Source organism: Ipomoea nil, unplaced genomic scaffold (assembly GCF_001879475.1).
Source record: "Ipomoea nil cultivar Tokyo-kokei standard unplaced genomic scaffold, Asagao_1.1 scaffold0268, whole genome shotgun sequence".
NCBI lineage: Eukaryota > Viridiplantae > Streptophyta > Magnoliopsida > Solanales > Convolvulaceae > Ipomoea > Ipomoea nil.
Window position 1 is genome coordinate 1,752,144 of NW_017616696.1, and position 14,800 is coordinate 1,766,943.

The 14,800-nt window shown below is 36.4% G+C and overlaps 1 long non-coding RNA gene across 1 annotated transcript; it reads right to left on the reverse strand.

Annotated features, from left to right (window-relative positions):
- Nucleotides 1-9,302: 9,302 nt before the first annotated feature.
- On the reverse strand, nucleotides 9,303-13,236 carry LOC109147991. The gene is made up of 7 exons (XR_002048743.1): nucleotides 13,015-13,236; nucleotides 11,770-11,875; nucleotides 11,601-11,666; nucleotides 10,715-10,823; nucleotides 9,928-10,014; nucleotides 9,478-9,543; nucleotides 9,303-9,393 (listed from the first exon to the last, which is right to left on the reverse strand). It is a non-coding gene; the product is annotated as an uncharacterized LOC109147991 (long non-coding RNA).
- Between the last annotated feature and the right edge of the window lie 1,564 nt (nucleotides 13,237-14,800).

Below are 14,800 nucleotides of genomic sequence, written 5' to 3' on the forward strand. Positions count from 1 at the left end.
TTATGAGTCTACATAGCTATTAATCTATTTCAACTAGCTACATAATTCATACTTTTTAAAAAATAAAATAAAATAAAAGTCTAATTCATTAATTATAAATAAAAATGTTTATAATACAGATCGTTAGAATGATAATGCATTCTTTACAGTCAGACATAAAAACAAATTTTCTAACAATGTTATAGAAAACTTGGATCTCAGACTGTTTTACAAATTTGAATCCAAAGTTGTTGGCTGAACTCGGTGCTTCTTCACAGATCTGGTCAAACATAGCCAAGCCTGACTCTGGTGAGACCATTTTATCATTCCACGCTTATGAGGAGAACTTGCCAAAGAAACGGGAGGAAAACTCGCCAAAGAGACGAGAGGGAAACATTCACCAGAGAGACGAGAGAAAACAAACTACTCAAAGGAACAAAGGGATAACGTAGAACCAAAAGAAAACAACATAAACGGAAAAGAGGGTAGTAAACCTGTCAGATCTGTAGAGTCTCTGCAGCCTTCTCTAAAAAACAGTCAGAGATGATCTGAGATCTAACACTTATTCCTAAAATAGTCAGAGGATGAAGTCTACTAATGGCACCACCCGCTCAACCCTCCATCAGAGCGTCAGCCGGTAGCACCAAGTCGCCGGGCCTTTACATCGTGGGGGCAGACGAAAAATTCACAACACAAGACACATACACATGCTATATATATATATATATATATATATATATATATATATATATATATATATATATATATATATATATATATATATATATATATATATATATATATATTTACTTGTTTTCAAATCTGATTTAGGTTAAGAATTTATGTTAATTGGCATAGAATTTGGGAGCATAAGACACAAATTATAACATAAGATACACATATGTTGTGTGTTACACATCTACTAATTTGTTTCATGTAGTTAATTCCATCAAAGGTCCCTTGTCTTTAATGGATATTGGTGAATAAATCGATGCACAAAATATATATAAGATATATATATTTATTCCGAAAATTGGAAATTAATTTATAAAAAATTAATTCCAACCAATTTTGGTACAAAATCAAAATTACATATATATATATATATATATATATATATATATATATATATATATATATATATATATATATATATATATATATATATATATATATATATATATATGTTAGGAATATAGCGGAATAATGCGGAAGCGAAGGATCGAAAAATTGAGAATTATAGAAGTATAATAATAGGGAAAATATAATAAATGACGAAATAATAAAAATACTAAATTGGGAGAATATAGAAATATATATATTAATCTCAAAAGAGAGAATTGAAACAATAATATATATATATTTGTCTACGTAAGGAAAGCTAAAGAATTAAGGATGGATAATGAATTGATAATTGATGCAAGAGGTACATAATACAAATGATATTAAAATCTATTTATAGATATCAAAGGACAGCAATTCACGGTAAGCATTTGAAGGAGAGCAATTCACGGTGAAGACATGCTTGAGTGGGGACACGTGCAAGCATTGCAATGTTGAAGAAGAAAATGTGGTCTGAAGTATTCAACCTGATGAACTTGAGCCACATATTTTAAACATTTTCTAACAATCTCCACCTTGGATCAAATTCATCTGTGAAAATTAACAATCGAAACAGCCGATTAAACTCAAGCACTGCTTGAACTTAGTGATATGTAGAGGCTTGGTGAGCATATCTGCTGGATTTTCCAATGTATGAATCTTCTGAACGACTATATCTCCCGCAGCTACAACATCTCGAATAAAATGATATCTGACATCAATGTGTTTGGTTTTGGCATTATAGGTATCATTCTTGGTGAGATGGATAGCACTTTGACTATCAGAGAACACAATAGTGTGACCTTGTGAAACACCAAGTTCCATAACCAAACCCCGTAGCCAAGTAGCTTCTTTGACACCTTCTGTTGCTGCAATATATTCCGCCTCAGTCGTAGATAACGCAGCAATAGACTGAAGCGTAGCTTTCCAACTAATAGCACAATTACAAAGAGTGAAAATATAACTGGAAAGCGACCGACGTCTGTCAAGATCACCACCATAATCAGAATCTACAAAGCCCACAATATCAGTAGATGTAGATGAATTTCGATCAAAAACCAATCCCAAAGACGAAGTACCCTTTAGGTACCGTAGAATCCATTTAACGGCGTTCCAATGTTCCTTACCAGGGTTATGCATGTAACGACTCACAACACTTACAGCATGAGCCAAATCAGGTCTAGTGCATACCATAGCATACATAAGACTTCCAACAGCACTAGAGTAAGGAACTTTTGACATATAAGCCACATCAACATCAGACTTAGGGCATGAACCCGAGGATACCTTAAAATGTGCACCAAGTGGAGTAGACACAGGTTTACAATTGGACATATTGAATCGATCAAGAACCTTCTCAACATACTTTTTCTGGGATAGATAAAGTTTACCCGCTTGACGATCCCTGTGTATCTCCATGCCAAGAATCTTCTTTGCTGCACCGAGGTCTTTCATCTCAAACTCATTGCTTAGTTGAGACTTCAAGTCATCAACCAGAGACATATCAGGGGAAGCAATGAGCATATCATCAACATAAAGAAGCAAATAGACAAAAGACCCTTTAGAAAATTCTTTAAAATAGACACAACTATCATACTGGCTTCTTGAGAATCCTTGCCCCAACATACACGCATCAAACCGCTTATACCATTGCCTTGGAGCTTGCTTTAACCCATAAAGAGATTTTTGTAGACGGCAGACACAATGTTCCTTCCCAGGAACTTCAAATCCCTCAGGTTGGTACATGTAAAGTTCTTCATCAAGCTCTCCATGTAGGAAAGCAGTCTTTACATCAAGTTGCTCCAACTCCAAATCAAAAAGAGCAACAAAAGCAAGTAGAACACGTATAGAAGTATGACGAACAACTGGAGAAAAGATCTCGTTAAAGTCAATACCTTCACGTTGATCAAAACCTCGAACAACTAACCGTGCCTTCCACCGTGCTTTCTCAACCCCAGGAATGCCTTCTTTCTTTTTGTAAATCCACTTACAGCTCAATGGGCGTTTACCTTTCGGCAAATCTACCAGCTCCCAAGTCTCATTCTTATGGAGACTTTCCATCTCTTCTTGCATAGCAACCAACCACTTGGACGAGTTGGCACAGGAAATAGCCTCAGAATAGCAGGATGGATCACCATCAACCTCCTGTGCAACTGAAAGCGCATAAGCAACCAAGTGGGTTTCATCGTCACTAGCGTACCTAGCAGGTTTTTTAATTGTCCTCCTAGGCCGATCTTGGGCAATAGAGTACTCTCGCTGTGGCTCGACGAGAGGTGCGGTACTTGTAGATGCATCATCTTTAGTATTACCATTAGTGATAGTAATACTATCATTAGGCCTGAACTCAAACTCCACCTTATCACCAGTACTCTGCGTCTCACCTGTACTGGAATCTTTTTCAGAAGAAAGTAGTGCATTTTCGTCAAAAGTGATATCTCGACTCAGAATGATTTTCTGAGAATCAGGAGACCATAGACGATACCCTTTTGACTCAGAGGCATAACCAAAGAAAATGCATTTGACAGCTCTCGGGTTTAATTTACCCGTACTGGAATGAGCATAAGCAGGACATCCAAAAACTCTTAAGATAGAGTAGTCAACAGGATTACCTGACCAAACTTCCTCTGGAATTTTGAAATCAAGGGATGAATGTGGAGATCTATTCACCAAATAGCAAGCAGTAGAAACGGCCTCGGCCCAAAAATCACGCCGTTTCCATAACCCAGCATTAGAGAGCATACAACGAGCTCTTTCCAATAATGTCCTGTTTAGACGTTCGGCAACACCATTTTGCTGGGGTTTACCAGGCAAGGTCTTGTGCCTGGCGATTCCATTTGCCGCACAGAAGTCATTGAAATCTGACTCACAGAATTCCAAGCCATTGTCTGTCCTGAGCTTCTTGACCTTTTTCCCTGTCTGAGTCTCAACAAGTATTTTCCATTTTTTGAAAATAGGAAATGCTTGATTTTTTTGTTTCAGGAAATAGACCCAGACTTTACGAGAAAAGTCATCAATAATAGACATAAAATATCTACAGCCTCCCATAGACTGGAATTTAGTCGGTCCCCATAAATCGGAATGTATATATTCCAGTACATCTTTGGTACGATGTGTAGCAGTAGAGAAACTAACCCTCTTTTGTTTCCCAAAAACACAATGCTCACAAAATTGTAATTTACCCGTACCTGAATCACCAAGGAGACCTTTCTTGCTCAGGAGATGCATGCCTTTCTCACTCATATGCCCCAGACGCATATGCCATAATTGAGTGAGATCCGCATCAGACATCGATGAGGATACCGCTACTGAACCTGTCACAGTACTGTCATGCAACACGTACAAGCTTCCAGAACGAGAAGCTTTCATGAGAACAAGAGAGCCTTTTATGACTTTCAGAACTCCACCTTCAGCTATGTACTTGCACCCCAGAGATTCCAAGGTGCCCAAGGATATCAGATTGCGTTTCAAATCAGGAATATACCGAACATTGGTAAGAGTCCTGACAACATTATCATGAGTTTTAATCTGAACACTTCCAATTCCACTAACCTTGCATTGGGTATCATTACCCATCAAGACAACTCCACCATCAACTGGTTCCAGAGAGACGAACCAGTCTTTGTGAGGACACATGTGGAACGTACAACCAGAGTCCAAAATCCACTCAGTCTTGCTCCGTTTGTCACCGGAGCTAACAGATAACATAACATCGCCTTCTGAATCACTTTCAACAACACTAGCTTCAGCAGACTTCTTTTCTCTCTCTTGCTTGTTTTTCAACTTGAAGCATTCAGTCACATCGTGACCCTGCTTCTTGCAGTACTTGCAGGATTTGTTGGACTTACGTCCTTTGGACTTGGATCTAGATTTTTTATTGCTACTCTCTGTTTCAAGTGAACGACCCCTTACAGTCAAGCCTTCACCTTTGTCCTCAGACTTAATTTCAGAGTCAAACTTTTCTTTGGACAATAGGTTTGACTTAACATTGTCAAAAGTAAGGGTATCACTACTATTACCATACAGCATAATTTCTTTGAAATGCTTGTACGATTTAGGGAGAGAGACAAGCAATAAAACAGCACGATCCTCATCTTCAATTACGACATCAATATTTTCCAAGTCCAATAAAATAGAATTAAATTCATCCAAGTGAGATTTAATCGAAGTACCTTCCGTCATACGGATTGTGTACAGACGCTCCTTCAGGCGTAGCTTGTTCGCCAGAGACTTGGCCATATAAAGCGACTCCAGCTCGGACCATAAATCTGACGTAGTCTTCTCACTTACCACTTCACGTAGAACCTCTTTAGACAGGCACAATTGAATGGTTGAACGTGCCTTGTCATCCAAATCTTCCCAATCTTCATCTGTCATTGCAGCCGGTTTCTTCTTCTTCCCAGCTAGGGCTTTCTTCAAACCGTTCTGGGTTAGAACGGCTTCCATCTGAACCTTCCAGATAGAGAAGCTAATTTTCCCGTCGAACTTCTCGATATCGAACTTAGTGACAGTCGACATCTTTGAATATAATTCTCAAATAAACTTGGCTCTGATACCACTTGTTAGGAATATAGCGGAATAATGCGGAAGCGAAGGATCGAAAAATTGAGAATTATAGAAGTATAATAATAGGGAAAATATAATAAATGACGAAATAATAAAAATACTAAATTGGGAGAATATAGAAATATATATATTAATCTCAAAAGAGAGAATTGAAACAATAATATATATATATATTTGTCTACGTAAGGAAAGCTAAAGAATTAAGGATGGATAATGAATTGATAATTGATGCAAGAGGTACATAATACAAATGATATTAAAATCTATTTATAGATATCAAAGGACAGCAATTCACGGTAAGCATTTGAAGGAGAGCAATTCACGGTGAAGACATGCTTGAGTGGGGACACGTGCAAGCATTGCAATGTTGAAGAAGAAAATGTGGTCTGAAGTATTCAACCTGATGAACTTGAGCCACATATTTTAAACATTTTCTAACAATATATATATATATATATATATATATATATATATATATATATATATATATATATATATATATATATATATATATATATTAACCAAATAGGGATTTATTTTATCAAAAATAATGCCACCACAGCTAGTACGAAACTAGTACAAGAGACTTAATTTCCACGAAATTAATCCCACCACTTGGTACGAAACCAAGAACAAAAGATAAAACAAGAAAGGGATTCTAACCTGAGGTTTTAACCCAACGAGAAGAAAATAGAAGAAGCAGAAAACCGAGTCGTCTGTACACACACTCCTTAAAACCGACTCGCTGCCTCCCGAGGGTGCTAGGAGCGTTGTGCATGGCGTCAGTCTTCCAGGATAAAACGGACTATGACTTTGGCGTTTGAGCACTCAAACCCAAAGCCCGGCGAACTAGAACACAAGTTGAGCACTCCGATGTTTTTCAGAAGATGTTGGCAGCCAGAAATTTCCCTTTTGTAAACGAGATGAGAGTAGAGAGAAAAACAAAAAGGTTTTGAGAGATTTCAATTTGACGTTATAAACTATCTGCCAACCATCCAAGGTATTTGTAGGGGAAAAAGGATTAATTAGCCTATTCATGGCACATTAACCAACATAAATTCAGAATTAAATAATTTGATAATAACGTTTGAAACAGTTGTACTTATTATCGTAATAATACCAACAGTCACGAACTTAATACGCGATTAATTCGTACCGACCATAACAACCCGTTTCAAAATATCTGAGTGACTGAGAAGTCCGTACAAACTCGAAGGTTTAACGAATTGAGACCGGAAACCACACCCGAGTGGTCCGCAAGCACCGAAACGGTGCAGCACAAAAGTAGCTCATGAAAGGAGAGCAGTAGAGCACGAAAGAGCCCACAACTCCAACTTAAAGCATGAAACTAAAGCTTAAAATTAATCTTTCAATTTATTGATTCGTGCATGCACTTTCGTCCAGCATCATTTGTGTTAAAGGGTACAAAATAAGAGCTGAAAAACGCAAGGACATTGAATCCATTACAAGAACATTGGACCTCAAGCTGCTATATTCATCATTTAGGCCCTGAAGAAACCTTATGACCTGGTCAATCTCACGTTCGTCTTTGATTATGTCTAGAACATCACAATCGTATCTAGGATCACACCTATAGATGGGAAGAGGCCTCAAATCATTCATTTCTTCCCAAAGAGTTCTGCACTTCGTGTAATAGTCATTCACACACATATTTCCCTGTTTTAAACTCTAAATTTCATTCTGAACTGCGGAGATGCGGTGAGGATCGCGTTGGGAGAATCGCTTCCTCATATCTTCCCATACGTCCCTTGCCTTGTCCATGTGCATGATACTTTGAACAATCGACGGTTGAACGGCCTTAAAAATCCACAAACACACCATTAAATTGCATCTCTTCCACGCCGCAAACTCTGGTTGATTTCTGGCCGGCGCACTGATAGTTCCGTCGATTATACTCCACTTGTTCTTCACTTTAAGCGCGATCCTCATAGATATGCTCCACGATCCGTAGTTCGGACTTCCGGTTAGAGCAGGAGAGACTAAGATGGCGCTCGGATTATCATTGATGCCAAACGCTAGAGGATTCTCCATATCTTCTAGAGCTCGATTCCTTGAAGTGAAAAGACTCCGCTGTGGAGCTGTTACGGGAGAGCTACAAGTAGGTGAGCGAATGATCGGTGAGGCTTCTTTTACTCCTTGAGTTGTCTCGCCTACGCCGGAGACGGCGGCGGCGTAAGTCCGCCGCTCTGATACCATGACAAAGATGTTAAAGGAAGAATTTGGAACTGAACTTCATTGAGCAATGAAAAAGCAAAACTGAAAAGTTGATTACAGAGAGGAAGCTGGCAAGCTTATATACAACAATTATAACAGAGATAAAAAGGGGAGGGGAAAAGACAAGAATGTCCTTGCATTTTTCAGCTCTTATTTTGTACCCTCTAACAATTTGTGTACGTCCCAATTTTAAATTAAGCTTTCAATTAAAGCTTAAACCACTTAAGCTCAACTTTCGTCCATGTTACGAATCGTCCTAATTTTAACTAGCACCAAGCTTAAGTTTTGACTTCTCTCAAATAGGTTCACTTTGAGAATTAATTTCTCATTCACCTATTACCCATTTTGAGCGTACATTATATCAAATTCTTCGTCTCACTACAAAGAACCCGAATCCACTTTGACCCGACCCAACTCGCACTACAAGAAAAATGCACATAAACAACGGTTAATAACCGTTGTCGTAGGGGTATAATTTCTGTTGTTGAAGCCGGTGTTGTTGTAAGTCCCGCGCATAGACAACGGTTTTTTAACCGTTGTCTTTTCTAGAAACAACAACGGTTTTTTAACCGCTGTCTATTAAGTGTTGTTGAAGCCGGTGTTGTTGTAAGTCACGCACATAGACAACGGTTAATAACCGTTGTCTTTTCTAGAAACGACAACGGTTTTTTAACCGTTGTCTATTAAGTGTTGTTGAAACCGGTGTTGTTAAAAGTCACGCACATAGACAACGGTTATTAACCGTTGTCTTTTCTACCAACGACAACGGTTTTTTAACCGTTGTCTATTAAGTGTTGTTGAAACCGGTGTTGTTAAAAGTCACGCACATAGACAACGGTTATTAACCGTTGTCTTTTCTACCAACGACAACGGTTTTTTAACCGTTGTCTATTAAGTGTTGTTGAAATCGGTGTTGTTAAAAGTCACGCACATAGACAACGGTTATTAACCGTTGTCTTTTCTACCAACGACAACGGTTTTTGACCCGTTGTCTATTCAATGTTGTTGAAACCGATGTTGTTAAAAGTGATGCACATAGACAACGGTTTTTAACTGTTGTCTATTGTGTGTTGTTGAAATCGCTGTTGTTAAAAGTCACGCCCATAAACTGTTGTGTTTTGTAGAAAATACAACAGTTTCAACTGTTGTCTATTGTACAAAAGACAACAGTTTCAAACTGTTGTCTATTGTAAAATAGACAACGGTTTTTAACCGTTTTTAACCTGCTTAAATTTTAATCATATAAAAAATCAATTTATCCATTCACCATGGCCAAGTGTAGTTACATAATTTTGCACAAGCTAAGGTTCAAAATAACAAGTCTAAATACTTCCATGACCAATTCTAATCGAATCATATATCATCCAAGTCATAATACTACAAAAAACAATTCCACGAACCAAGTCTAAATGATCACAACGTTCTAATGATCAAATCATACCTACTCTAATAACTTCATAGAATATCGGCCCATTCAGAACGCACCAGATCAATAATTGCTTTGTCACCCTCAATCTGCAATAAAAGAGTAGGCATTTATAAAGAGCACAATCCTAAAGTGCTTCTATAAAGAGGAAAATTTAAGAGACTTGAGATTACACTAATTATATCACTTGCTCCCGTTATATCATCCAATCCATACAATATCCTTTCAGTGTCACTTTCCTAAAAGTAACAATGGCACAACAATAAGAGATTAGTAACGTAACACTGTGCCAAAAAACAAAATAAAAAGCAAATGATATTCATAGTTTAGAATCAAAAGCATCAAGAACAATAAATAGAAGAAAATCTTAAAATGAAAAATCTGAATAGTAGTCACCACTTTTTATCATTTAAGAATTAAGAGGGAATTTCCCCAACTCAAAGGTGAAGAGGTTAGCCTTATAGATAAGACACAATAAGGGTTGAATCAATAAATGTGGATAATAATCATAATATGAATAATGTGTGAATGCAGCTAGTGGAGTTTAGAAAATAAACTGTAGCACTATATCAAGCTTTAAAATCAATGTGTTTCTTAGCTAAAGAAATGGTATTGACAAGCACCTGCCAAAATCTTTTTCTTTTGTTTATATCCCGGTATTTGCAGCTTACAATTTCGCCATTCCTCCGATAAGGAAATGCAATAACAATCTGTATCAACAGAACTTTCAAAAAAGTTAGCCTGGGAAACATTGAATTCATCATATCCGTATGGAAAACCAGCTATGGTAAGATGAGGTAATTAGACTATTAGAGCTTACAATATTTCTCTAATATGGGACAAGCCTTTACTAGTTCATTAAGGAGTTTGATCACTTTAAAGATTAAGAGGATGAGGGTGGTTTCACAAAAGAAGAGAAGAACATTTAAAGAAACACAAATTTGCCATACAAAATCAGACTTGCCAGAAGAGCAGTTGTCAAGCAGCCTTGTATATAAAGCCCTTGGTGAAATTTCCAAATGATTAAAATGGTCCAAGAGCCAATGGTGAAAGGTTCAAGAGCCTAATGAATTGCAAAGTATAGCCTCAAATAGGAACACAAAACTGAAAATTAGGTAATTCAAAGGGAAAAGTTTGAGAACTGATGATAAAGTTAAGGATCAATTATAGTTGATCAAAAACATAAATACACAACAATCAACTTTACATAGTGAAGAAATAAGGGTTGGTTGGGAAAAGTATATCTACGAGGTAAACATGTTTTTTAATATGTAAAGTTGAGTGTTGTTTATATGTACTTTAGCAACCATTTTTGCAAGAAATATAATGCTAATGGCTAAAAAAAAAATTTATTTATTGAACTTATAGGTGCATAATATATTTAAATCTAAAAAGATAATCTAAACATACTTGGAAACGTATATATTCTGTCTCTTTACGTTCCAAGTCCTTGAGAAGAACCTTTTGCTCCTACTTTGGCAAATCTAAGCTTGCCAACTTCTGCTCTAGAAATGAGCGCCTGCAGTTTGTAGAATAGAAAGCATCTGAATACTTCAACAAAGCATCTGACAATTTGTTTGATATTATGGTCCACCTTCTGGGAAAGCTAACTAAATCTAGAAAATACTTCTCTAGAAATAGTTCATTTATCTCAATCCAAGCTAACATATGGGAATGCTGTAACTTCATATCAAAATTATTCATCCACCAGCAATTAAGTGGACATGAGGAAAAATCAAACAGTTCATTTTACAAGGCATATAATGTACAACTGCATCACCACTAAATCATTCAATCAGCTTGTGTCCTATTTATATTGAATGCAGATTTGGACACCCATTATGAATGTCCATCTTTGCAGTGACAATTTCCATGACAACAACCTCATAGGAGGTATGAGCTCATCCTGTATGGCTGTATATATGAGTGCCTGCTATAGACTACCATTCCAAGACAATGACAAACTTCCCTACAAACACTCATATGACTTGTGTTCCACTCACAGACTCATAAATTTTCAAATGATGCAAGCACAACAAGGATTCAAATACTAATATAATGTAGACTCCCTCACCACAGAATAACATTTAGAGCATTTTATTAGAACTAAAGGTTTACAACTTTTCCAACATTGAACTTGAAACTCAAGTAAAGAAAGAAGGAGAAAGCTATTTTTTTTAGCTTTAAATCTTTAATCCGAGGCATAATTTCACTAAAGCACAAGAAACGAACGTATCAACAAGACTCCACTATATGCATGATTAAACTAAGTTGAATATCAAGAAAATGCAATTACCTGAACTCACCAGAACTTGATTTGGTGCAGGAGCAGCTCCCATTCGTGTATCCATTTCAACTTTTCCTTAAACATGCAAAGTGTTTCACTAAGTAAGGAAAGCATAATACTAGACATGCAATGATTGGTTTGGTAGTGAGAATCCTCAGAACTTAGCTTGTTTATTTACCTCAGAACTTGAAGTTCTCTTTCAAGTAACAAACCATCTCTTTCAAGTTACTCATGTGCATAAGTAAGATTAAAGAACTCCTTTGTTTGGTGATTATAAAGATAGCCTGCATGCAAGTTCCAAATAACCATCAGAATCATGGAAAAAACAATATGAACCATATGCAACATATACCATATACTCTTCATAATAAGTACTTTTTTTTTAAAAAAAAAAAATCAAATTCAAAATGAGCATGAGATGTGGCTCATTTTAATAGGAACACTAATTCCCAAGCAAAATCATAAAACCAAATAAGTAATGGCTAGTAATGCATGTCAGAAATTGTGAAAGCCTGAGGCAAAACTGCAGAAAAGGGACCATAAAGAAGTGTTAAGGAATTGCACTACAGAAATAAAAATAAAATGTGCATTCAGAATAATGCATGTCAACCTGTTGCATATGTAATGATGTGACTATTCTAGGGTACAACGAAAGGAGAACACAAGGTTTGAAGAGGAAAGCACAAAAAGCTGCGTCATATTTTGTCCTGTATGCAATAACTGTAAAATGAGATATAGAGAACTACTTAATACATTGACCCGGAGAACTCAACAAACTATTAATCAGAATAGTATCATATCCAACAAGCTTGTTGACCCATGTTGCAAAGCCCAGTTATAAGAATGCCACATAACTTGATTAATTTTGCACACATTCTCCCTCACCAACTTTCTAAATAGTTCTACAGCCTCCACAATCCTATTATCCAGACAGACACCATTAATTAAGGGAGCATAAGTGATGGTATTCGGGGGAATCCCTTTTCCTATCATCTCGGCAAATTATGCTGTGGAACCATGCCCACCTTGCAAGGTGGATACGGTTCCACAACATAACAATTTCCATACAATCAATGCAGCCTAATTAACATCACATAATAGAAGATCTTTTAACACACATATAATAAATTTGCTTAAGAAATATGAATTAATCTTGTTCATCATTGCAAAAACAGAAGCAAAACCTTAAAAATTAAAGCAGATTAAAACAATATGAGACTAGCCCAGATTTTATCCAAATGCAAAATTCAAAAGCAAATCAAAGCAACAACAATTCACACAAACGAATCTTTTAAAGAAATTGAGACCTTTTCTTTAACCACAAAGAGTGAAACCTAAATAGCATGCATATAACAGAGCTGTATAGAAGGAAGATTAGACTGGAATGAAAAAAAAATAGAAAGACAAGCAAGATTAGACTTACAATGAGGCCTGTGCACTTAACAGAGAGCTGTAGAAGGAAGAGCAGCGGCGGCGAGTGTGACTGAGGCTGAGGCTGTGGCTGTCGGCCGTCGTCGTCGGCGAAGGAAGAGCGGCGGCCGGAGGTCTCGGAAATGAGAGGGCGAGAGGAAGGGCGGCGGCGAGTGTGGCTAAGGCTGAGGCGATGGCTGTTGGTTGTCGTCGTCGGCAGAGGGATGGCAGTGAAGAACTCTCCTGATCGGCGAAATGAAATTTTGGAATATTGGGGGTAGAACTCTCTTGATCGAGGAATAAAATTGGGCGAAATGAAAATTTTCTAAGTTTGGGCGGGTAGGGCTAAATTTTGGGTTGATTTTTCGCGCTCTCTAATAAAATAATAATAAATTTTTCGCGGCATCCGGAACGCTAGACCCAATTAAACCGGACAATATAGATATAGAACAGGGTAAGAAAATATTAGTTTTATTACCCGGGTCACTAGACCCAATTAAAATAGTACCGGGTATATAGGTACAGAACGCGAGATTCACAGATTTCTATACTGTAGATTCATAAAATCTTTACTCTAGATTCATAATTTCTAAAGCGTAGATTCATAATTTCTAAATCGTAGATTCATAATTTAAATACAGTAGATTCATAATTTAAATACAGTAGATTCATAATTTCTATGTAGTAGATTCATAATTTCTATACTACAGATTCATAATTTCTGTATTGTTGATTCATAATTTCTAAACTGTATAGTTATCAAATTATGAACATATAATTTTGTGAAAACGACGTCGTACGTTTTGGACTCGTGTTCACAATGCATTGTTCAGCTATTATGAACATAGAACAGTTGCACAGCATAATTTGCCCTTTAATACCCCGAGGTTTATTACCGACAACTCGCGGCCCAATTATATTACAAAGCTAAGATCATGGCAAAAGAAATGGGATATAGCTAACCAATCGTTATGCTATGGACCCGTGTCCACACTGTAGTGTGGACACGGTAACGGTGCCGTTGGTGGACTTTGATCAATGTACGACATAATTTGTGATAGCTAACTGTACGGCATCGATCAACTACTCTTTCATATTCATTCTCCACGTGTCTCAATTTTGGGTGCCCAAATTTTTTTAAAAAAATATTATAGATATAATCTATTGTTTTTTATACTTGATATTTTTATTTTTTTTTTTTGAATTCATAGATTGGTCTTAATTATAATATGAAAATAAAACTTTAATGAATTGACTTTGAAATTTTGGTGAATAATTTTATATTTAAATATGAACGAAAATATAACTATTAAATTAACTTTTGAATTGTATTCTTTATTTGTTAAATTTTTATGCAATATATTTGGACAACAAATTTTAATTACATTTTTATTCTTGTTAACACTCAGGATATAATAGCTAAAAGATAAGGTGTAACACTTTAGTACACAAGAGTTGGTGTGGTTTGGTGGATTTGGCTTTGTTTGTTATGTTAAAGGTCTTGGGTTCTATCTTTTGTGGTGGCATCCTTAACCTATTTTATACAATCATTGTCTTGGGTCTCAAAGACAACACATAAGAAAATTGGTTATATCAAGTATATATATTAGTTTACTTGAGTACATAAGTGTTGATTTGGTTTGGTCGGTTTAACTTAGTTTATTATGTTAGAGGTCTTGGGTTCTATTCTTCCTAAGGGATCCTTTAATTATTTTCTAAAATTGTTGTCTTGGTTTTCACAAACAACACAGAAGCAACCCAGTTATATACTAAATGTTGCACATTTAAACACAAGAGTT